We start from the raw sequence: 9,450 nt of genomic DNA, 5'->3' as shown, positions 1-9,450 counted from the left end.
GCGTTCTTCTGTTATGTCTTTTTACGTAAACTTCGTCTCCTGGTTGCAGCTTGTGCGTTCCCTCAATGGAATCTGGATCTGGAATGGAAGAGAACACTAAAGAGTGTATTTTAGACACATGCTTACATAAATTTTGTACATAAGCAGTTAAGCTTTCAGTTTCTAACATTAAAGTCTGTGGGAAATACAATCCTGTATTGGCAACTCTACCAAACAATATTTCATGGGGGGTGAGTTTGCTCTTTCCCTGGGGGGTGTTTCTGACTGAATACAATGCTATTGGGAGACACTCAGTCCATGGTTTCTGTGTTTCTGCCATGGCTTTCTGTATTTTTAACTTAAGTGTTCCATTCATTCTCTCAACCTTACCAGAACTCTGTGGGTGGTAAGGGGTGTGTAGTTCACTTTTTATACACAACATTTTCATTACATTCTGAAAGATCTCTCCAGTAAAATGTGTACCTCTATCTGACTCGATCACTTCTGGGATACCATAACGGGGTACCAGTTCATGTGCTATTTTTACTGCAGTGACTTTAGCCGTGGCTGTATGAACTGGATAAGCCTCTGGCCACCCCGAAAACATGTCCACACATACCAGTACATACTCATAGTGTCCATGCTTAGGCATCTGGATGTAATCGATCTGAAGTCTCTGGAACGGATATAGTGGTCTTACATGGTGCTTCTGGGGGGTCTTAACAGTCTGTCCTGGATTGTGGGCTAAACAGATTTCACAAGAACCACATTTTGCTCGAGCTACCTGGCCGAACCCTGGGGCTAACCACTTCTGTCTGACCCTCTGTATCATACCGTTTGCAGACACATGTGTAGGTCCGTGGGCTTCACTGACCACAACAGGGTACCACGCTCGGGGGAGACAAAGCTCATCTCCTTTTCTCCATAGTCCTTCTTTTTCTTCTGCCCCCTGTTTCTGCCACTCTTCTTTTTCTTCTCTACTCACCTGCTGGTGGGCTTCTTTGAGCCGTGTAATTAAGTCAAATTCTGATACTGCACTAATAGTGTGGTCAGTTGTCAGAGGTTTTACTGCAGCTCGCTTAGCAGCCTTGTCAGCTCGGTCATTACCCCTAGCTATCTCGGTGTCGAGTCTTACATGTGCAGGTACTTTTATTACTGCTACTTGTTTGGTTGAGGCAGCTGATTCTAGGATTTGTCTAATCATTTGTCCATGTTTTACTGGTTGACCTGAAGCTGTCATGTAACCTCTAGCTCTCCATATACATCCAAAATCATGTACAATACCATATGCATATCTAGAATCGGTAAAAATATTAGCGTTTTTTTCTTTTGCTAACTGTAATGCTCGTATTAGAGCTAATAGTTCAGCTTCCTGGGCTGAACAGCTGGCCTGCATTGGCTCAGCTTCAATAACATCATAATCTGATACAATGGCATAACCTGTGTGAAAGTTACCAGTTTCATCTGCATACCTACTACCATCTATATACATATGTAGGTCTGGATTGTCAAGAGGGGTGTCCTGTACATTAGGTAGCCCTTGTGTTTCTTGTTCTATACACTGTAAGCAATCATGTATTATATTGTCTTGTTCGTGGTATTGTAAAAAATTTTCATCTTCGTCTTCCTGACCTCCTTCCACTCCCCCCTTTGTCTCTAGTGGTAACAGAGTGGCTAAATTTAGAGACAATATGCGGCGAAAAGTGAGGTTTGGTGGCATTAGTAAGGAGCATTGTAATCTAAGATGTCTAGCCATTGAAATGTGTTTTGGCAATACCTGATTCAGTATGCCATGTACATCATGTGTAGTTTGTACTATTAGGGCATGGTCTAGTACTATTTCTGAGGCTTTTTCTACCAAAAGAGAGACAGCTGCTACTACTCTGACACATGATGGTGCAGCTTTGGTAACATTATCTAATTGAGCAGAATAGTATGCGACAGGTCTTTGTTTATTTTCATGTTTCTGTGTTAGTACTCCTGTAGCATGATTAGACATTTCCGCAGCCATTAATTGGAATGGTTTGGCGTAGTCTGGGATTCCCAAGGCCGGGGCTGACATGAGACCTTTCTTGAGGTCTTGAAAGGCTATGAGCGCTGATTCAGTTAACTGAAAAGGCTCGATTTTTAAACAATCATATAGAGGTTGCATAAGCTGACTAGCATGTATAACCCATTGTCTGCAGTGTGATACTATTCCCAAAAATGCTCTTAATGTTTTGTAGTTCTTGGGAGGAACAAGATCTCTAATGATTTTTAGTCTGTCGGCGGTGAGGTGCCGAATACCTTGTGAAATGCAGTGTCCTAGAAATACTACCGTAGTCATACAAAGTTGTACTTTTTTCTTGTTAACTTTACAGCCCATGTCTGCTAGAAATATTAACAATCTTATTGTGTTGCTGTTTGCGGACTCTTGAGCAGGGGCACATAACAATAGGTCATCAACATATTGAAGAATTACAACCTCATCCGTAGGTTTGAAATTTTGAAGAACTGATCTCATAGCTTCTGAGTACAAGGTAGGTGAATGTATCATACCCTGTGGTAATCTTGTCCATGCTAATTGTCTATTCTTAAATGTAAATGCAAACAGTTTGTAACAGTCTGGGTGTAATGGTACTGAAAAAAATGCATTTGATAAGTCTATGACAGAAAATACTCGTGCTGTTGCTGGGATCTGTGATAGCAACGTGTGTGGATTTGGCACAACAGGAGTAATAGGTTCCAAAATTTTATTTATCTCTCTTAAATCATGTACCATCCGGTACCTAGCAGCTGACCCCTCAGTAGATTTCTTTTTTACGGGGTACAACGGTGTATTGGCTGGTGACTTTACTTCTATCAGTACTCCAGTTTTTAGATAATCTTTTATCTGTTCTCCTATGGCGTGTTCTTGTTGGGCACTAATAGGATACTGTCTCAATTGGGGTAGTGTCACACCTGGAACAGGAGTGACTTTTACTGGAGCTATTGGCATTAGTCCTACATCGGTGTCATGTTGTGCCCATAATTTTTCTGGTACCTCAGAAAGATCTAAAATAATTTGGGTAGGGGCAGGATCTTTCTCATCCTCTAAGGCTTGGACTTTTACAATGTTTTCTAGAGACTCTTGGTCATCAGGCACCAAAATTTGGACTCTACCATCCTCCAAAAATTGGATATTCATTTCTGTCTGCTTTAATAGGTCTGTACCTAGAAGACAAGTAGGTGCCCCTTTGACAAAAAGAAATTTAGATAAAAATATTTTAGATCCTATCTTTGTTTCAAGGGGAATACTATATGGGAGTGGCCTGATTCCTCCATCATACCCTTCGGTATAGGTTACATCATCTGATAAACAATCAGCATTTGGTAAGGCGTCTTCATTGAGGACGGAGGAAGTTGCTCCGGTATCTATTAGAAAAGGGCATTGTTTTCCTGCTACTTTTACCTGAATTATTGGGCACCTTCCAGTCAAAGTGGTTTGCATCACGTCTAGTCACTCGCTTGCTGCAGGAGCAGAAGCCTGTACTGTCTTTTCTTGTGATTCTCTTGGGACATAGGTACCATCTTCTATATCCCTGGCTTTTTTCCTGCATTCTCTAATCCAATGTCCTCCCATAGTTTCCTGTTAAACCTGTCATGCCTTGCTACCTGAAAAGTTTTGCAAACTTTCCCTAAATTCTTAGTTGCTTCTACACCACACCTTTCTTTCACGATCGTATAGACATCTTGTTCATCATTTGTGGTCTTAGTCTGTTTGTTGCCCATTTTTCCTGACTATTCATACCTTAGGAGGCTTTTTGGGTTAGATAAAATATATTCTATATTTTACCTTTCCTCGTTACCTATTCTGTCCTAAGGAGCCAGTATCTGAAACGGTTTCTCTGGACCGTTTTGTCTGAAGTGTAGAGTAATTCTAACACACATATATATGGCAACAAGGGCAAGACCAACAATACATAAAATGAACCATACAGTCTCCATTATATATCGTGTCCCTGGAGTATTATCATTACTTCCATGGGCTCATTCTGTCAATCTCTTATCCGTCAAAAAGGAGGACAAAGGTTCGGGAGTTAAGCGTGAGCGAAGGTTTCCCCGAAAGGACACAACCTTATGACTCAGTTATGCAATCTCCGTAATACTTATGTCATCTACCTTAGTGCGGCTTATGAGGCTATTCCCGACATCCACATCTCTTTCATACCATCCGTTTCATAACCTTCTCTGACCTCTCCTTCGGCAGATCCTACAGTATATACATGAATGACCCGAGCTATAGGTATCCTTCTCTACTAGTTCCTCAATCCCAACACAAGATATGCATGAAATTTACGGACTATCGCAGAGCAGATGTAAGAGAACTAACAGTGTCTCTTACCTGGCCAGGTTTGTCATCTGCTGTTCCGATGTCCCAATCTCAGCGGTTACTCGTGCCGGTCGATGAACTTGAAGGAATACGCAGACCTCGGGTCCCTGTTTCGGGCGCCAGGAATTGTTAGGATCATTCAGCCATGGAGGGTCCTTGTTGGAGTCGGGGTATCCCCGTAACAAGAAATACACAGACACGTAGTGTATAATCAAGTACTGGGAAGCCCCTGAGCACGCCTGCCCCTATAAGTGCTGTCCCTTTATTTATAATCATAGTTTTTTGTCAGACATGCGCAGTAAAATGCCTTTGTTTCACAAGCAGTGAAGTGATGATTCATAACAGTGGAATGTTGATAAGAAAGTTTCATAAACAGAAAAGTGATAATTCATAGCAATAGAAGGTTGCTGAGACAGCTAAAAACAAGTTACAATCTAATTTCTGGGCGTCAGTCCAAATGTCCAGATAAGGGAAGAATAACTTCATCTGTGTCTTACATCGTAGTCTTGGGTGAAGTATAACTCCTATCATCCTCTCACTATTCTCATCAATCTGACTGTGACATAGAAGCTTTCATGAAGCCCGTACCTACTAATTCTCCGCTTTCTCTCTTTTAAGGTCTCTTAGAATAGTTGACATAGAAGACGTTGGTTGTTGGACCCCAGGAAGCACATTTTTTCTATTTCTGATTGGAAGGTAACAATGATTGAACTCCGTTCTGTTGATAGATTATCTGATCTGTTTTTTTTTGTACAATTTAACTCCTATTGTTCATTTCGCATCGACTCAGCTCTGTATCTGCTGTAGGATACTTCTAATATTTGTTACTTTTTGTTACCCATATTGGAATGGTTTATATTAAATACTTCATTTCTGTGAATTGAGCCTTTTACTCAGTAAATGAATGATTTGTGAATTACTCATTCCTGACGTCATTTCACGCTTCTGTACATACAGTGCCTTTCAGAAATGACAGCGTGTTGCTGTACTCGATGCCCATGGACCATATGATGGAAATACACTGAGCACAAGCCGTAGCAATAAACTTGTGGCTGCTTCCTTTTACTGAACTTTTGCTAACAATTATTTGATATTGATTTATTGCCTTTAATGAGAGCTACCTATTGACAATTAAAAAAATTAGTGGGTACGGAAAGTATTCAGACCCCTTTAAATTGTTTACTCTGTTTCATTGCAGCCATTTGGTGAATTCTAAAAAGTTCATTTTTTTCTCATTAATGTCCACTCTGCACCCCATCTTGAGTGAAAAAAAACAGAAATGTAGAAATTTTTGCAAATTTATTAAAAAAGAAAACCTGAAATATCACACGGGCATAAGTATTCACACCCTTTGCTCAGTATTGAGTAGAAGCACCCTTTTGAGCTAGTACAGCCGTGAGTCTTCTTGGGAATGATGCAACAAGTTTTTCACAGCTGGATTTGGGGATCCACTGCCATTCTTCCTTGCAGATCCTCTCCAGTTCCGTCAGGTTGGATGGTGAACGTTGGTGGACAGCCATTTTCAGGTCTCTCCAGAGATGCTCAATTGGGTTTAGGTCAGGGCTCTGGCTGGGCCAGTCAAGAATGGTCACAGAGTTGTTCTGAAGCCACTCCTTTGTTATTTTAGCTGTGTGCTTAGGGTCATTGTCTTGTTGGACGGTGAACCTTCGGCCAAGCCTGAGGTCCAGAGCACTCTGGAAGAAGTTTTCATCCAGGATATCTCTGTACTTGACTGCATTCATGTTTCCTTCAATTGCAACCAGTTGTCCTGTCCCTGCAGCTGAAAAACACCCCCATAGCATGATGCTGCCTCCATCATGTTTCACTGTTGGGATTGTATTGGGCAGGTGATGAGCAGTGCCTGGTTTTCTCCACACATACCGCTTAGAATTATCATCAAAAAATTCTATCTTCGTCTCATCAGACCAGAGAATTTTATTTTTCATAGTCTGGGAGTCCTTCATGTGTTTTTGAGCAAACTCTATGCGGGCTTTCATATGTCTTGCACTGAGGAGAGACTTCCATTGGGCCACTCTGCCATAAAGGCCCGACTGGTGGAGAGCTGCAGTGATAGTTGACTTTGTGGAACTTTCTCCTATCTCCCTACTGCATCTCTGGAGCTCAGCCACAGTGATTTTGGGGTTCTTCTTTACCTCTCTCACCAAGGCTATTCTCCCACAATTGCTCAGTTTGGCTGGACAGCCAGGTCTAGGAAGACTTCTAGTGGTCCCAAACTTCTTCCATTTAAGGATTATGGAGGCCACTGTGCTCTTAGGACCCTTGAGTAATGCATAAATTCTTTTGTAACCTTGGCCAGATCTGTGCCTTGCCACAATTCTGTCTCTGAGCTCCTTGGGCAGTTCCTTTGAGCTCATGATTCTCATTTGGTCTGACATGCACTGTGAGCTTTGAGGTCTTATATAGACAGGTGTGTGCCTTTCCAAATCAAGTCCTATCAGTTTAATTAAACACAGCTGGACTCCAATGAAGGAGTAGAACCATCTCAAGGAGGATCACAAGGAAATGGACAGCATGTGACTTAAATATGAGTGACTGAGCAAAGGGTCTGAATACTTATGACCATGTGATATTTCAGTTTTTGCTTTCTAAATAAATTTGCAAAAAATTTCTACATTTCTGTTTTAATCACACGCTGATGACCTATCTTATGAAAAGAGTCAAGTCCCAGACAACTGTCTTTTACTCTTTACTGCCATCTTCCCCATGTTTAGGGTGGATAGTGTAGGGCGCCCATTGTTCATACCCAGAATCTATGCCTGTTCCATGTGCAGGAGGTGTGAGTTGTATATATTACACAAAGGTCAACATTGGAGATGAACTCCAATCCTGACCGTTTTAACCCCTGTGATCAATAGTGACTTTATTAGTCAATAAAGACTCATTCAGACGTCCGTGGTAATCAGTCCATGCACGGACTTTCCCGACCCTAACGTGACTGCTTTATATATTTCTATGAAGCTGTAGACACTCCTGACCCGAGGGCATGTCATTCTGTACGGGGAGTTGGGGAGGAGCGTCAATGTTACTTTGTAACCGCACAGATTTATGTGTCATTTATGTCCATTTTATAGTATTGGGGTAATTCACCTGGGGGATCTAATAAATTCCAAATCATCAAATATTCTGAATTATTACATGTCCGTCATAAAGTATACAAACCTCCCTTGGATTGGTATATAGAGCCCAAAAACAAGCTGCTAATTCAAAATGTTATCAGGGTAATTTCCTAATTTTCTGCTCAGTTTCTTGCTTCTGATCTTGTAAAATTCCCCATTCCATTGCTGATCTGTGCCAGATTATCTGGTTCATTAACCCTCGACTGGTGAGGTGGGGTTTATGTCACGCAACTGGTGAGGTGGGGTTTCCTATACCCCAGTGTTTAGAAATCTCTTATTTTTACAGAAAATGCGAAGGTCACGTTTGTTTTAATCGTTTTCTTATTGGCGATTGATTGCATATGAGTGTAACAAATTTTTGACACCCACAAATGGATGGAAGCTAGTGAGACACGTATCCTCATACCAGCATTTTTCAATGAATGGCAGCCGAACAAAAATTCCCTGGGGTGTGGCGACCCCCACCTCACCAGTTGAGGGTTAAAGGGATTTTCCTTTAACCCGTTGGTGCAGCTGTTTTTTTTTTTTTTTTTGTAACTGTGCACTAGTCACCTTCCTTGGGTCCAGCACATGGTCTCTGCCACTGCTCCCAGTGTCTGTTACTGTCCTTTGGCCTCACGTCGACAGCGCTGCAACCAATAACTGAGATCAGCAGCTTTGCCCGAGTTAACGGCACTACTTGCTCAGAGTCACTGAACTCACTGACTGGCTGCAGCGCTGTCAATGTGACAAATAGCTGACACTCTGCATTAGACCCAGAGAGGGTGAGTAAAGTATTGCTTTAAAAAAGAAAAGAAAATTGTATTAAAAAAACTGTAGTGTAATTCTTTAGCATCTTCTATAAGTGCAGCATAAATGACTCTAATGCTATGTCCGTAAAGGACAGCGGCCCAATCTAATCTATACACACCAGCACACACACAACACAAGGGAGTTTACAAAAATATTCTAATTGCACATTACGGAATAAACTACTTTACATACGTACTTTGTACTGATATAGTCACAATTAGGGTAATATTGCTTGACAACATATTTTAAAATATCTTAAAACAAAAATCAATTTCTGCATATAAATTACAGCCAAAATATGCAACACAAAATAAAAAAATAGATCATGATTTTATTATACTCGTCACAAAAATAAGCAATGATGGCATCAATAAATAAACCATAAATAATATATATAAAAAAAACACACAAAACCCTTTGCAATCAAGGAGAACTCCCAAAAGACCTGCGGCACCACCGTTGGGGTTTGCTCACACACAGCGCTTGTGCAGAATTTTTTTTTTTAAATCTTTGTACCATAAATAGCCACAAAATCTCATTCCCATGTTGCATATTTGTTTATTGACCCACGGTGCGTTCTCAATTCAGGAAGAAGCATGCACCTTTTCATGAACCGTGAGCGTCTGTCTGACTCCAGCACACCTCCTCATCAAGACCAATGTGAACAGCGCCGCTCTTGATGACTCTGGCCCCATCTCTTTTAGGATCATGTTGAGACTGGACAAAAGTAAGAGCTGCTCTATTTTTTGCCCTCATTCATTTCGAGGATTACTGTCCCTTTAAGAGGCTTTCCCTTTCATTGTTTTTGGGAGTTCTACTTTTAAAAGGGTTGTCCTGGATTAGAAAATGAAAACTCTATTCCCCACCTTCCCCCGCAGACACGGCCCCATGTCTGTTACTGCGGCTCAGCCCCTACATCGCTGGGCTACCACCCCAGGCACAGATCATGGGAAGAAGACGCTGCTTCTGACTATCACGGACCTCACTTATAAGCTGCATCTTCAGAAGATTTTGGAATCTGCAGTTGGGAGGGACGGTCATTTTATGATGATCTTCCTATTACATCTAGTAGCTTTGTTCTTGTATTGTAGCACTACAAGCGCTTGTAAACTCGTCTATAAAACCAATATGATATTGGTCACAATGAGCAGACAAGTCAAGAAGTGAGAACGATTATTCTGGTAAGATTAT

This window comes from Phyllobates terribilis, unplaced genomic scaffold, assembly GCF_046119375.1.
Source record: "Phyllobates terribilis strain yellow unplaced genomic scaffold, ASM4611937v1 Scaffold_131__1_contigs__length_4997060, whole genome shotgun sequence".
NCBI classification, from domain to species: Eukaryota; Metazoa; Chordata; class Amphibia; order Anura; family Dendrobatidae; genus Phyllobates; species Phyllobates terribilis.
The sequence above is the reverse complement of the archived record's forward strand: the minus strand, read 5'-3'. Positions refer to the sequence as shown.